Source organism: Chelonoidis abingdonii, chromosome 4, assembly GCF_003597395.2.
Source record: "Chelonoidis abingdonii isolate Lonesome George chromosome 4, CheloAbing_2.0, whole genome shotgun sequence".
Taxonomy (NCBI): Eukaryota; Metazoa; Chordata; order Testudines; family Testudinidae; genus Chelonoidis; species Chelonoidis abingdonii.
In genome coordinates, this window is record NC_133772.1 from 131,096,316 (window position 1) to 131,111,686 (window position 15,371).

Here is a 15,371-nt window from a genome sequence, read left to right on the forward strand (position 1 = left end):
ATAACTGAACTGGTAGCAGCAGAGCTGAACAATGTTGATAAATGCAAAGTAATACACATTGGAAAACATAACTCTAACTCTACATATACCGTGATGGGGTCTAAATTAACTGTTACTACTCAAGAAAGAGATCTTATAGTCATTGTGGATACTTCATCCACTCAGTGTGCAGCAGCAGTCAGAAAAGCAAACAATGTTGGAAATCATTAAGAAAGGGATAGATAATAAGACGGAAAATATCATATTGCCTCTATATAAATCCATGGTACACCCACATCTTGAATACTGTGTGCAGATGTGGTCACCCCATCTCAAAAAATATATATTGAAATTGGGAAAGGTTCAGAAAAGGGCAACAAATATGATTAGGAGTATGAAACAGCTGCCATATGAGGAGAGATTAACAACAGTGGGACTTTTCAGCTAGGAAAAGAGATGACTAAGGGAGATATGATAGAGGTCTATGAAATCATGACTGGTGTGGAGAAAGTAAATAAGGAAGTGTTATTTACTTCTTCTCATAACAAAATAACTAGGGGTCACCAAATGAAATTAATAACCAGCAGGTTTAAAACAAACAAAAGGAAATATTTTTCACACAACGCACAGTCAAGCTGTGGAATTCCTTGCCAGAGGATGTTGTGAAGACCAAGACTATAACAGGGTTCAAAAAAGAACTAGATAACTTCATGGAGGATAGGTCCATCAATGGCTATTAGCTAGGATGGACAGGGATGGTGTCCCTAGCTTCTGTTTGCCAGAAGCTGGGAATGGGCAACAGGGGATGGATCTCTGTTCATTCCCTGTGGGGTACGTGGCATATGCCATTATTGGAAGACAAGATACTGGACTAGATGGACCTTTGGTCTGACCTAGTATGGATGGTCTTATGTTCTGATGAGCAGGACCTGGTGCTGTTGACCTATGTGAACTGAAGCAGACAGGCAGGGAGAACCACCTCTTAGCACGGTGACATTGCAGTGTGCCCTATTAAGCTTTTGTTTTGTTTTATTTTTTGTTAGTTACAGTTTTACTTTTCTTTGAAATGGTATAGGGCATGATCTATCTCCCATTAAAGTAAATGGAAAGACACCTATCAAATTTAAAGGGAGCTAAATCAGGCCATTGCAGAGTGAATCCTTGTCCATACAGCAGTGCTTTAAGTGACTATAGAATTACACATTCTCACACATAGCTGGTTTCAAAGACATTAACTAAAGAAGACAGTGTAATGAGATAAGGAAGCAAAGAATCCCTCTGATAATCACTTTAACCTGGGTATCAGTTTTGTTGAGAAAAATGTTATCCATAAATAGAGAAGTGAATCTGCTGCGGAGCGATATCTAGGGGCGTAAGATGACTTAAGTGGAAAAAACAGGCGAGTCAGAAAGATGGAGTGATATCTGAGGAGAATGAAAGAAGAGAGACAGGGTTGTAGGGGACAGTGATGCAGGCTGTCCACCAACGCCCATGCCTGGGACATCCGTTTGTCATCTTCTTTCCAGGAAAAATGTTTTAAAAGCCTTTAAAGTTTGCTGTATTTATTGGAGGTTTTGTGGTGGCATTTATGTGCATTTATGTAACTTCTGTAAATCTGTTGCTAATTGTTGCCTTTACTTTATTATTCCATTGTCCGATGCCCTCTGGTTACTTTTAATAAAATGCCACATTATGACTAACGTTTACTGTCCCCCCTCAGAGGCGCCTTTGTCTCACAAGTAAAGGAGGTTTGCTAACCAGGAGTCCAACCAGCATTCCTTGTACACCCAAACTGCCCACCAAAGTCTATTGGACCTTTGAGTCTGCTGGATGCAGGACTGGCCTTAAGTCATCCTGGTGTTGGACCAAGCACACTAGGAGAGCAGAATGGTGCACACATGCTAGGGACATTAGAAAGGGATTGTGCCCCTGGGGAATAAAGTTCCGCACTGCCACTTACTCAGAGCAGTGACCAGACATAACAATGGCCATATTGTGTCAAACCAGTGGTCCATCAAGCCAAGTATCCTGTCTTCTGACAGTGGCCAGTGCTTTAGAGGGAATGAACAGAACAGGGAAATTTCAAGTGATCCGGTCCCAACTTCTGTCAGTTGGAGATTTAGGGACACCTGGAGCATGGGGATGCATCCCTGACTATTTAGGCTAATAGCCAATGATGGACCTATCCTCTATGAACTTATCTAATTCTTTTTTGAATCCACTTACATTTTGGCCTTCACAACATTCCCTGGCAACAAGTTCCACAGGTTGACTGTGTGTTGTGTGAAGTACTTCCTTATGTTTGTGTTAAACCTGCTGCCTATTAATTTAGTCGGGTGATCCCTGGTTCTTCTGTTATGTGAAGGGGTAAATAATACTTCCTTAATCACTTTCCCCACATCATTCATGATTTTATAGACCTCTATCATATTCCACCCTCAGTGGTCTCTTCTCTAAGATGAATAGTTCCAGTCTTTTTAATCTCTCTCCAGATGCAAGCTATTCTATACCCCTAATCATTTTTGTTACCCTTCTCTGTAACTTTTCCAATTCTAAAATATCTTTTTTGAGAAGGAGGCAACCAGAGCTGCACTCAGTATTCAAGGTGTGGGTGTACCATGGATTTATGTAGTGGCATTATGTTATTTTCTGTTTTATTATCTATCCCTTTCCTAATGGTTCCTGAAATGCTGTTAGTGTTTTTGTCTGCTGCTGCAGATGTTTTCACAGACTGTCTATAATGACTCCAAGATCTCTTTCTTGTGTGGTAACTGCTAATTTAGACACCATTATTTTGTGTATATATAGCTAGGATTATTCCCCCCCCCCCGCCCACACACACACACACACTATCTATATCTCTCCATTATGAAAACTGACCTTTTTTTCCTATCCTTTGTTTCCTATATTTTAACCTGTTACTGAGCCATGAAAGTACTTTCCTTCTTATACTGTCTGCTTAGCTTGCTTAAGAACCTTTGGTGAAGGCCATTATCAAAGGCCTTGTGAAAGTTCAAGTACACTACATCCACTTGATAACCCTTGTCCACATTCTTTTTGACCCCCACAAAGAATTCTAATAGATTGCTGAGGCACGATATCCCTTTACAAAAGCCAGGTTGACTCTTCCCCAGCATATCGTGTTCATCTACGTGTCTGATAAGTCTAGTCTTTACTATAGTTTTAATCAATTTGCTTGATACTGAAGTTAGGCTTACTATAATTGCCAGGATACCTATTATCCTCCAGTCATCTGGTATAAAGGCTGGATTAAAGCAATAGGTTGCATTCTACAGTCAATAGTTCTCCAATTTCACATCTGAGTTCCTTCAGAACTCTTGGGTGAATATCATCTAGTCCTGCTGACTTATTACTGTTTAATTTAACAATTTGTTCCAAAACCTCCTATATTCACACCTCAGTGTGGGACAGCTTCTCAAATGTATCACCTAAAAAGACTGGCTAAGGTGTGGGGATTTCCCCCACATCCTCTGCAGGAAAGACTGATGCAAAGAATTAATTTAGCTTCGCTTCAATGGTCTTGTCTTTCTTGAATGCTCCTTTAATATCTCAATAGTCCAGTGGCCCTATTGACAGTTTGACATGCTTCCTGCTTCTGATATATTTAATATTTTGCTGTTATTTTGTGTGTCCTTAGCTAGTTTCTCTTCAAATTCCTTTTTTGCCTGCTGTATTATACTTTTACACTTGACTTGCCAGAGTTTATATTCCTTTCTGTTTCCTGACTAGGATTGACTTCTAACTTTTAAAAGATTCCTTTATGCCTCTAAGTGCCTGTTGTATTCAGCTCTTTGGCCATTATGGCCATTTTGGTCATCTTACTGTTTGATTGTTTTTTTTAATTGGTGTATACATTTAGCTTGAGCCTCTATTATGGTGTTCTTAAATAGTCACCATGCAGTTTGCAGACATTTCAGACTTGTGACTGTTCCTTTTAATAGCCATTGAACTAGCCTCCTCCTTTTGTGTAGTTCCTCTTTTTGAAGTTAAATACTACCGTGGTGGGTTTCTTTGATATTCTCCCCCTTACAAGGATGTTATATTTAATACATTATGGTTGCTGTTAGTGAGCAGTTCAGTTATATTCATCTCTAGGACCATATCTGTGCACCATTTAGGACTAAATCAAGAATTGACTCTCTCTTTGTGCATTCCAGTAGTAGCTGTTCCAAGAAGTGTTGATATTTATGGTGTCTAGAAATTTTGTCTCTGCATCCCTTTCTGAGGTGATATGTTCCCAGTCAATATGAGGATAGTTGAAATCCCCCTTATTATTGCATTTTCTGCATTTGGAGCCTCTTTAATCTCACTGAGTAGTTCACAGTCAGCATCCTTTCTGGGCAGACAGTCGATAGTATATTCCTACAGCTATACTCTTATTGTTCAAGCATGGAATTTCTAGCAATAGGATTCTATGGTACAGTTTGATTCATTTATTTTTTTAATTTAGTAGACTCTATGCTTTCTTTCAATTTAGTGCCGCTCCCCCACCAGTGTGACCTATTCTGTTATTCCTATACATTTTGTACCCTGATATTACCTTTCTCATTGATTATCTTCATTCTTCCAAGTTTCTGTGATGCCTATTATATCTCTATCCTAATTAAATGCCAGATACACTAGTTCCCCCATCTTAGTATTTAGCATTTATATATTCTTATATATACACATTATATATTCTAGCATTTATATACAAGCACCTGTACATTTTGTAAATATTTAGTTGCTTGCCTTCATACGTTTTATTTAAATGAGACTCTTTTATGTTTGACTGTTCCTCATTAGCTCTTACTTGTACGTTACCAACTTCTTTCCTATCCTCTTCACTAGGATATAGAGTTCACTCTTTAACAAATTCTTCCTAAGGAATGTCTCTGTCCAAACCGTGTGCTCCTAGAATCATAGAATATCAGAGCTGGAAAGGACCTCAGGAGGTCATCTAGTCCAACCCCCTGCTCAAAGCAGGACCATTTCGCAATTAAATCATCCCAGCCAGGGCTTTGTCAAGCCTGACCTCAGGGGCGGCTCTAGGCACCAGCACGCCAAGCGCGTGCCTGGGGCGGCAAGCTGCTGAGGGTGCTCTGCGAGGGTGGAAGGCAGGCTGCCTTCGGCGGCATCCCTGTGAAGGGTCCACTGGTCCTGCGGCTTCAGCAGACCTCCCGCAGGCGTGCCACCAAATCCGAGGGACGGGGACCTCCCACAGGCACGCCGCCGAAGGCAGCCTGCCTGCCATGCTTGGGGCGGCAAAATACCTAGAGCCACCTCTGCCTGACCTTAAAAACCTATAAGGAAGGAGATTCCACCACTTCCCAAGGTAACCGATTCCAGTGCTTTACCACCCTCCTAGTGAAAACGTTTTTCCTAATATCCAACCTAAACCTCCCCCACTGCAACTTGAGACCATTACTCCTGTTCGTTATCTGCTACCAACCCCGCAGACCTGAGAAGTACTAGATCCATCTCATTGGGAACCCCCTTCAGGTAGTTGAAAGCAGCTCTCAATCCGCCTTACATTCTTCTCTTCTTGCAGACTAAACATCTCAGTTCCTCAGCCTCTCCTCATGAAGTCCCTTGTGTCCAGCCCACGTATGATTGTTGTTGCCTCTGCTGAAACTCTGTCAAGCTAGAGTCTGTCCTTTTCCAGATCCCTGTAGCTTGTGGGCCAAAACGTGACAGATATGTACCCGAACTGAGCGCTTCAACCAATGTCGAGATGATTAGTTGGGAATATGCACGTCCCTAGAATCTGCTGGCAATGCCCTACTTATACGGCCGAGGTCAGCCAAAATGCCTTCAACCTTCTCTGGGGCAACAAGCGGCATGCACTGTCTGCGTACTCCATCATCAGCTCTTGTCATGTAACTCCTAGCGATATTTTCTGAGAACTGCTTCTTAGCATTATGTCTGCTAGTCATGTAACAGTGAATGGAATTCTTCCATCTAAGTGCGGACTCTGGCACTTGTCCTTTAACCTCATAGTTTACTTTTGGCCCAATCCTCTAATTTGTCTAAGGTCCCTCCTGTATCCTATCCCTACCCTTCAGTGTATCTACCACTCCTCCCAGTTTAGTGTCTTCTGCAAACTTGCTGAGGGTGCAGTCCACACCATCCTCCAGATCATTAATGAAGATATTGAAAAAAACCAGCCCCAGGACCAACCCTTGAGGCACTCCGCTTGAAACTGGCTGCCAACTAGACACAGAGCCATTGATCACTACCCATTGAGCCCAACGATCTAGCCAGCTTTCTATTCACCTTATAGTCCATTCATCCAGCCCTTACTATTTTAACTTGCTGGCAAGAATACTGTGGGAGACCATATCAAAAGCTTTGCTAAAGTCAAGGAATAATACATCCACTGTTTTCCCCTCATCCACAGACCCAGTTATCTCCTCATAGAAGGCAATTAGTTTAGTCAGGCATGACTTGCCCTTGGTGAATCCATGCTGACTATTCGTGATCACTTTCCTTTAAGTGCTCCATATGTGTTGGCTTAGTTTAAAAATCCTCTACAACCTTTCCCAAAAAGGTTTCTCAGTTCTTAATTAACCTAAATCCCTCCTCCCAACACCGTTGTCTCATCCATGCATTGATATCCTGTAGTTCTGCCTGTCTTTCTGGCCCAGCATGTGGAACTGGAACCATTCTGGAGAATGCTACCATGGAGGTCTTGGACTTTAATGTCTTACCTATCAGTCTAAATGTGATATCCAGGACATCTCTTCTATCTTTCCTTATGTCATTAGTGCCTACATGTACCATGAACACCAGCTCCTCCCCAGCACCATACAGTAGTGTGTCTAGATGCCTTGTGAGATTTTCAACCTTCACACCTGGCAGGCAATTCACCATGCAGTTTTCCAGTCATCACAACCCAGCTATCAATATTTATAATAACTGAATTCCCCATTACATCATAACACAGCTATCAATATTTCTAATAATTGAATTCCCCATTGCTTTTCCTGGTAACTGGGGTTCCCCCTCCAGAAGTGGTATCCTCAGTGTGAGTGGATATTGTGACATCATCTGGAAAGAGGGCCCCAACTATGGGATTGTTTCCCTCCGTTCCAGCTTAACGTTCTCCTCCTCTGAGACTTTAACCTTCCTTTACTGCATGGAAGCTAGCAGACTGGGGGAGGGGGGGGGGGGGGGGGGCTTGGATTGCTGCATTGTGTCCCTGAAAGTCTCCTTTATATACCTCTCTGTTTCCCTTAGCTCCTCCAGTTCAGCCACTTGGACCTCTAGAGCCCACACTGTATCTCTGAGGACCATGAGAGGCTTGCCTCACATGCACACATACACCATCTGCCCACGAGGCTGGTAATTGTAAACACTGCATTCAACTTAGATGCAGCCCCATTGTACCTGAGGAGTGGTGTTGTTGAACACAGTCTTCATCTCAGAGCTTTAGATAATCTTTTAGAATCCTAGGTCCAGGCCATTAAGCTCCTTGAGGATAAAGACAGATATCTTGAAATTAATTTGATATTCTTTAGGAAGCTGCTGTAGAGAGCAGAGGAACAGGTAGGGCAGATTTGACGTGCTCATGGTAGCCCACGTTGCTAATGCAATACTCTGCATAGTTCTGCACTAATCAGAGTTTCCTAAGGGCTGATAGCTTCATGTCGAGGTATATTGCTTTTCTGTAGTCCAGATAGGAGGCAAACCCCAGGTCTGTGGAGATGTAAGAGACCCTAAAAAGTGAAATTCTGTTGCACCAACAAAAAAAAGGATCCACAGTTGCTCTGCTTTAGGTTTTGCAGGAGAAACACAGAACTCTTGGCATTTAAAGCCCTTCATTTGTCACTAATATGGTATTAAGATCACATATAGGGTTGCCAGGCATCCGGTTTTCGACTGGAATCGAAAAGGGATCATGGCGGCTCTGGTCAGCACTGCTGACCGGGCCTTTAAAAGTCCAGTCGGTGGCGCAACAGGGGCCTGGGGCTAAGGCAGGCTCCCTTCCTGCCCTAGCTCCATGCAGTTCCCGGAAACAGACGCCAGGTCCCTGCAGCCCCTAGATGCATGGGTGGTCAGGGAGGCTCCGTGTGCTGCCTCCCCCCATTTTCCGCACCGATGGCCAGCTACACAGTCCCCATTGGCCAGGAACCACAATCAATGGGAGCTGCGGGGGTAGCGCTTGTGGGCATGAGGGCAGCATGGGGAGCCTCCCTGGCTGCCCATGCCTCTAGGGGCTGCAGAGACCTAGCGGCTGCTTCCCAGGAGCCATGGTAAGAACCGCTGGGACCCTGTACCCCTCCTGCACCCCAAACCCTTGCCCCAGCCTTGAGTCCTCTCCTGCACCCAAAATCTGCCCCGGAGTCCGCACACCCCCAGCCGGAGCCCTGAACCCCCCTGAACCCCAACCTCCTGACACAGCCCAGAGCCCCCTCCTATACCGCAAACTCCTCATCCCTGGCCCCACCCCAGAGTCCGCACTGCCAGCTAGAGTCCTTAACCACCTCCACACCCCAACCCCATGCCCTAGCCTGGAGCCCCCTCCTGCACCCCAAACCCCTCATTTATGGCCCGACTCAGACCCTGCACTCCCAGCCCAGAGCCCATACCCCTCGCCACATCCTGAAGCCTTCATCCCTGGCCCCACAACAGAGCCCGCCCACCCCCAGGCAGAGCCCTCACCCACCTCACTGCACCCTACCCCCCTGCCTCAGCCCAATGAAAGCAAGTGAGGGTGGGGGAGAGTGAGCAACATAGAGAAGAGGAATGGAGTGAGTGGTGGTGGGGTCTTGGAGAAGGGGAGGGAAGGCCCACGTCAGGGGGTGGGTCAGGGGTGTTCGGTTTTGTGCAGTTAGAAAGTTGGCAACCCTAATCACATACCTGTTCTAGTAGGGACAAATTCTACTCTCATTTTCATCAGTATAAAATATACTTTTTTATTTATTATTTGTATGACAGCACAACTGAGACGGGGGGAGGGGGGTCCAGTGTAGTTGGCACTGTACATACACATAGAACAACATAGAATCTGACCTGAAGAGCTTACAATCTGCATTGACAAAGGGTAGGACGGGACTCAGAAGTGAACTGCCAAGGTCACACGACAGATCAGTGGCAGAATCAAGAATAGAATCTAGGTCTCCTGACTCCCAGTGGTCTTTCAGTAAAACTACACTGCTGCCCCATGGAGTCAATGGAAATCCTCTGGATTTGGACTAGTGTAAATGAGAATAGACTGGTGCTTTTAATGATTTGGATTTTAAGCACTTTTTAAATTACCTTATTTTTTAAAGCATTTAATTGCACTTTTAAATGAATGTATGTTTACTTCATGTTTCATGTATGAGTGGCCCTGTTAGAACCAGAAGAGGGTGTGTCAGCTGCTCTGTGAGAAACACTGGACATTGAAGTGACAGTGAGCAAGAAAATAAACAAGCCTTGTAAAGACCAGGACACACCCATCCTCCACCTCTTTTGTCTGCTGGCTACATAACTTGCATGCAGAGGAAAGAGTTTTATGAATCATGCAGAGTACAGATGTACTTTATTTAGAACGATGTGTGATCAAGCAAATTTACATAAACAACATAAAAGACATGCAATATAATATGCTCATGATGAATTTCATGCCCCAATATTTTGACAAGTGATGATGGTTCTTTGATGGCACTTTCTCTACATCTAACAGTTATTCATAAAGATGTATGGAGTCTCTGAATGTGTTGAAATCTCCTGTAATAAATGAAATCCTACCACCTATCATAAACAGATAGTTAAGGGTTAATGCCTCTTTTACGTGTAAAGGGTTAAGAAGTTCACCTAGCCTAGCTGACACCTGACCAGAGGAACCAATGGGGGAACAAGATGTTTCAAAAGGAAGGAGGAAAGTTTCCTTTGTAGTCTCAGGCCACGTCTAGACTACGCGCGGATCGGCGCCGTTTAAAATCAATTGCTCGGGATGAAATATCGCGTCTGGTACTGGACGCATATCTCGATCCACAGAGCGTGCTTAGATCGATTCCGGAACTCAGCTAGACGACCGGACTTCCGGATCACACAGCAGCGACGCGCGGATCGATCCCGCTCGGTGAAGACGGGTGGAGTAAATCGATTTTAGATATTCGATTATCAGCTCGCTATTCTCGTAGCTGAAATTGCGTATCTAAATCGATTTAATCTCGGAGTGTAGACTGGCCTCAGTTTTCAGCTGGAGGATGAAAAAGTAAGAACCAGCCTCTTATCAGAGAAAGTTTTAGAGAAGGGATAAAAAGGTTTATGTTTATTTTCTTTGTAACATTGTACTGTACCATTAAGGGAATTATCAAATTTGGTATTCTTGTGTTGTATTAAATTTTTGCCAGGGGAACATCCTCTTGTGTTTGAATCTGTGTCTGTGAGAGTAGCTGGTATGCTAATCTCTCCCAAGGTTTCTTTTACCCTTTCTTTTCTTTAATTAAGCTTCTGTTTAAACCTGATTGATTTTTCCTTTTTTGATCCAAGGGGTTGGATCTGGATCGACAGGATGTTGGGTGGGAAAAGGAGGGGGATAGTTAATTTCCCTTGTTTTAAGATCCAAGGGTTTGGATCTGTGTTCACAGGGAAATTGGTGAAGTCTTCTCAGGCTACCCCAGGAAGAAAGTAGTGCTTGGGGTAGTGGCAGCCAATACCATTATCTAAAAGACTATAATTAAGCTTAAGAAGTGTCCATTGCAGTCCCCACTCTGTACCTAAAGTTCAGCAGTGGGAGGAACCTTACTGGTTGAGCAATGCTGGTGAGGATTTTTTTAGATGCTGGGGGAAGCTAGTAGAAGGAAGAGCATCACCCCTGAGGCAAATATTAAAGTTTCTACAGCGGGTTTGTTGTTAGAAGGGAAGATCCAGTGTGATCACTGGTAGGGTCATTTTAACATATTGCCCAAGGCAAGTAACAAAAACCTTTTTACTGTTTTTTTTCTACAAGAGTCACATTACAGACCCAAATTCCAAGCTGTCCCCCCCACCCCCGCACTCAGACTAGCTAGGTGACCGGGAGGAAATGTCAGACAAGAAAAAAAACACCACATCCAACAGCAGAATTTAGCTAGGAATAGCAAAATCCAGGCATTGAGGAGAGCAATGGAACATGACACGACAGTTGGCCAGACTGCCGGCTGCCCACAAAGAGCTATGGGGAAGAAACAAAAGAGATTAGCAGGAGAGAGAAAAAGAGATGGAGGAAAAACAAAGAGATGGAGGGAGACGGAAAAGAGAGGAAAGCATGAAACTGGACAAATAAGCAAGGCGAAGGAGGACAGACCACAACCATAACAACCCTTCTCCAGGTATGCTTCCCATTCCCAGAAAATTCCCCACCTTAAAAGGCAGGTGCTTGATACTTTGAGGCCTCTCTTTACAAAATTATTGGAAAGGCCTGCCTTGGAGAATACCAGATTCTCACAAACTCAGTACATGATAAAGCTGAGGCCACAGCTCAAGTGGATCCTTGCAGAGTGTGCGGCTGAATGCCTACTTTTTTTTTCGGAGCGAGGATGACGATTATTAACTTTTTCCAACCCAAGCCAGAATCACGTAATGGGCTAACACCTGAGGCGATGCCCATCGGCGCATTCAGAGCCCATAAGGTTGGAAACAGATGTGTCATTACCTGACAGCCTACCACATGGAAATGAATTGGAATGCCTGGATATCAGGAGCAAATGCTGAATCTCTGGAAGCTCTGTCTCTTCCTAAGGAAATGAAACAGTTCTTAGAGGGTGTTCCTGAGGGAATAGAAAGGTTACATCCTAGATGGAAAGCCCAACTGTAAGAGGCGGGGGAGATTGGAGCCAAATGGGTGGAAGTGGCAAAAAAAAATAACTAGTAGTGGAGCCAAATATTTAGCAAGATTGCAACCGAAACACTAACTCTATACAGAGCCAACCAAGGCCCCACTACACACAAGGAAAGCCTCCAGACACCTTATTGTCCCACTCACCAGTCTCCAGCAACCCGTATCCTCGGCCCAGTGACCAGTCAACTGGGCAAAATTTAAATGTAATGAACTGGGACACATAAAGGCCCACTGCCCCAAGAACCCCAACCAATTACAGTTCATTACATCACAATCACACCAAAGATCCCCAGGCTCAGATGCCTCTCAAATACCCTCGGAGTGAAGGGAAACCTTGAGAGTGGGCGGAAAGAAGGTCATCGCGTGGAGAGACACTGGGGCACAAGTGTCAGCTATCCACCAATCCTTAGTGGACCCCAAATTCATCAACCCAGAGGCCCAAGTGACAATTCACAATTCATGTCAAAATCTTTAAACTTGCCTACAGCTGAACTGCCTGTCCAGTACAAGGGCTGGTCAGAAATGTGGACTTTTGCAGTCTATGACAATTATCCCATCCCCATGCTACTGGGGGAAGACTTGGCCAACCATGTGAAGCTGGCCAAGAGGGTGGGAACGGTCACACGCAGCCAGGCCAAGCAAGCTTCCACACCCATCCCTGTCACCACCCAACACACTTAAGAAGCCAGGCTTTACTGGTGAAGACAAAAAACATTTAAATAATAAGCATATACCAAAAATGCTGGGGAAGACGGTCACACTGGTTAAGAAATAAAAAAGGACAAATCCAAATAGGGGGAAATAAAGGGAACATTGATGTGCTGATTGAAAGTAAAGCTGGAGTTAACCAGACCAGTCACCACCGGAAACATTCTAAACATGGCAAACAGTCTAAAACCAATTGCTCAAACAGTAAGACTAATGAAGGCCGCAATTATTTGTTTTTTATTTATCTAAGTAACTGGATACTTGTTTTGTTTTTCTTGCCTGCTTAAAATAGAAATGAACTAACATGGCTTCTGGATTTGGAGGAAGGCTAGGAAAAATAAGAGGAAGTCAGAGATCAAAATACCTACAGTTAGCATTTACCCATTTGTCATATCCCAACCTTTCCTCTGATCATTTGGCTGCTTATCTTCGGGGAACATCTGAGCTTCTTGTGGTTAACCCCATCATTAGCTGAAAGTATACTGGATAATAAGTTGTGTCATCAAGTGATTTGCATCACTTCTCTGCCAATGGCCCACCACGAGATCAGGGAAACCAGAGTGATGCAATATCAGGAGTTATCATATCAGAAACATTTGAAACAGAATAGTTTACTCTTATTAACACAATTTGCTTAAAATCCTGGACCCATTAAATCAATGGGAGTTTTACCACTGCCTTCAGGGGCCCAGAATTTCACCCTATATCTTTCCACGGTAGCTTTTTCTGAATCCCAATACTATCACTCGTTGCTGTGCTATTATTATTGTTTTATTGCATCAGCACTCAGAGTGTTATGCAGTGTATTAACACAGAGGCAGTCATGGTCCCTGCCTCATAGAGCTTAGAAGAGGCCTCTCTCTCTCACGCTCTCTTTATTCAGGCCTGCATTTATTTTTACTTTTCAATACAAACAGAAAATGCAGAATGATAAACTTAAAATTTTCATCTGTAACACTCAGCAGAGTGGCAAAATACATAAGCAAAAACTATTTTTCACAAACTTAATAATAAACTATAAAATTGAAGGAATCAATACTTTGCAGCTAACAGGGGGACAACACAGACAAGCAGCGGTGCTGGAACAATTTGTACAGTGTGGGTGCTGAAAGCCATTGAACCGAACTGTAAACCCCCTGTATGATGGAAACCACTTCAAGCCAGGGCGTGCTGCAGCACCCCCAGCACCCCTAGTTCCAGCATCTATGCAGACAAGGCAGGGAGGGGATGTATGAAAGAAAGGCAGGAAATACAGAGGGCGAGAACGAAGGGGAAGAAGGGCTGGGCCAACCCCTGGGCCTTCAGGTGTTTTTTAGTTAAATGCCTCTAAAAATTAAGCCCAGATATCTTCAAACTCATGTAGTTGAGCCCTGCGGCAAAAGGTGGCCTTTTCTTTGGCCCTCAGGCAGTGAGGTCAGAACACTATTGATTTACTCTGTGCACTGATTTACTTTTCCATCTCTGTAAAAATATTTGCTTCGTGATCATGGCTACTCTTGGAAATTATGAGTGCTGTGCTGATGTGAGGCCTAAATCAGGATACACAGCTCTTGACCCCAATGTTTGCTAAAGCTAAGAATCATTTAAATTCTAGTATCAAATTCTTCCCACATCATGTGCAGAAGCGTCCTTATTCCACTGTGCCTGCAGGTACTCAAAGGAAGAGTTTTCATCTTGTTATCTTAGGCTGCTAGGTAAACAATTCATTTCATAGAAGTACTCTAGTGCAATTGCTTTATTGTGAAAGTGCAACTTACAAATGTAGAAATAGTTTTTTTTTACTTCAAAAACAAAATAGTGTAAAACTTTTAGGGAGAGGGAAGCTATGGGCAAGATGTTCACCCTAGGGTCCTTAACTGGAGCGCAAGACCTGGTGGAGGCTCTTGTTAGCGGCCCCGCAAAGGAAGAGACTCAGGACCCGTTGGATGAGAGTGGGGAACAGGAAACCCTGAGTGTCCAAGATGGGGCCAGGACAAACCCCGAACTCCCGATGGAAGGGATGAGAGGGAGGGAAAGCGAACACCCAAGGGGCTGTGAATGGTGCAAGGACTTGTGGGTTGCAGCAGAGCTGTGGGGCCATCCACTCCCCACACAATGTAGTTTCTGTGGATGGGGGATGAAGGCAACCCACATGGAAACCCCAGGGATTGACCCAAAAGAGTCCCCCAGGTAGAGGAAGGAGAGGGCATGGAGGGGTGAACCTGGCAATTTGAGATGGGGGGGAGGTGTGTGACAGGGTGCTGGGTAAAGGGTTGTAGATTCAGCCCTTTGTCAGGTCCACTTCTCATTAAGGGGAGACACCCAATGAAATTAATAAGCAATAGGTTTAAAACAAATATAAGGATGTACTTCTTCACACAATATACTGTCAATCTGTGCAACTCATCGCCAAGGGATGTTGTGAAGGCCAAAAGTATAACTGGGCTCAAAAAAGAATTGGATATGTTCATGGACGATAGGTCAATCTCTGTGTATTAGTCAAGATGATCAGGGACATATCCCATGCTTTGGATGGCCCTAAACCTCTGACTGCCAGAAGCTGGTACTGGATGACAGGGATGGATCATTTGATAAAGTGCCCTGTTCTGTACATTCCCTCTGAAGCATTTGGCACTGGACACTGTTGGATGACAGGATACTGGGCTAGATGGACTGGTCTGAACCAGTATGATCATTTTTATGTTCTTATGTAGTGTTTGCAGTGTTCACTACATACTAATTTTTTGTTGTTAAAAACATAAACATGTGTAATACAATTGCCATTCAAGAGCCTGTGAAGAACACTCCAGCTCTTTATCCCAGGTTCCAGCAATATCTTCAAGACTCAGAGTCCTTTTTAACCAAAAAGCCATATATGGATCACATGAGTTGA